The sequence below is a fragment of the Propithecus coquereli genome, unplaced genomic scaffold, assembly GCF_000956105.1.
Source record: "Propithecus coquereli isolate 6110/MARCELLA unplaced genomic scaffold, Pcoq_1.0 Scaffold368, whole genome shotgun sequence".
In the NCBI taxonomy this organism is placed as follows: domain Eukaryota; kingdom Metazoa; phylum Chordata; class Mammalia; order Primates; family Indriidae; genus Propithecus; species Propithecus coquereli.
This window is the reverse complement of record NW_012149374.1, coordinates 339,278-340,623: the sequence shown is the minus strand read 5'-3', so window position 1 is coordinate 340,623 and position 1,346 is coordinate 339,278.

The window sequence follows — 1,346 nt, the reverse complement described above, 5'->3', positions numbered from 1 at the left end:
TGTAAATCCTGAGAACTTTTTTCTTTATCTTTAAATTATCATAGCTTTACTAGGGTATGTCATGAAGTTCAGACCATTCCAAGTCAATTATTCCAGGGACCCAGTGAACCCTTTTAATATGTAGATGCAAGTCATTTACTTAAAGAAAATTTTCTTTGGTTACATTTTTTTTTTTTCCTAACTCAAATTTTTCTGAGGAATAATTTACATGCATTAAGATTCAACCATTTAAAATGCAGAGTTTGTTAACTTTTGATAAATTTATATGCTTGTGTAACCCCTGTAAACACCACCACAATCAAGGGGTTCCCTTCCACTTCCTTTGAGTCAATACCTTTCCCCACAACCATCCCAATACCCCATTCTCCAGCTCCAAGGATCGGCGATTTGATTTCTATCACTATGGATTAGATTTGACTTTTCTAGAATTTCATATAAATTAAATCACACAATATGAACTATTTTGTGTCTAGCTTATGTTTTGTCTTGCTTCTCTTTCTCAGCAGGGTTTAGGAATTTGTCCATATTTCTATATGTGTCAGTAGTTTAATCCTTTTTGTTGACAAGTAGTATTCCATTCCATTCTATGTACATACCACAACTTAAGAATTTACCCATTGATAGACACGTGGGTAGTTTCACATTTTAGTTATTAGGAATAAACCTTCTGTGAACATTTGTGGGCAAGTCTTTGTGTGAACATATGTTTTTGTTTTTCTTGGACAAATAAGAGTGGAATTGTTGGATCATGTGGTAAGTGTACATTTAATTTTATGAGAAACTGCCAAATTATTTGGCAAAGTTCTTGAACCATTTTATATCACCAGCAAGAGTGTATGAGTGTTCTATGTGCTCCACCTCCTTACCAACACTTTACATTTACGGATTTTTAATTTTATTTTAGGCATTATACTGGACGTGTAGTGGTATGTAATTGTTATTTTAATTGGAATTTCCTTGATCACTAATGATGCTGCACACCTTTTCATGTGATTATTGGCTACTCATACAGATTCTTTGACAAATTTTCTGTTCAAATCTGTTGCCAATTTTTGGGGGGCTGTTTGTCCTCATATTATTGATCTGTAAATTTTTTTATATCTTCTGAATGCAACCTCTTTATCAGATGTATTTATTGTGAATATTTTTCTCCCCATCTGTAACAACCTATTAATTTTACTGGGAGTATCTTTGGAAAAGTAGGCATTTTAAAATTTGATAAAATTTCCTTTATCCACATTTTATTTTATGCTTCTTGTTTTCTAGGTTGTGTCTAAGGAATCTGAGTCCTAACTAACCCAAGGCCACAAAGATTGTCTCATATGTTACCTTTTAAAATTCTTATA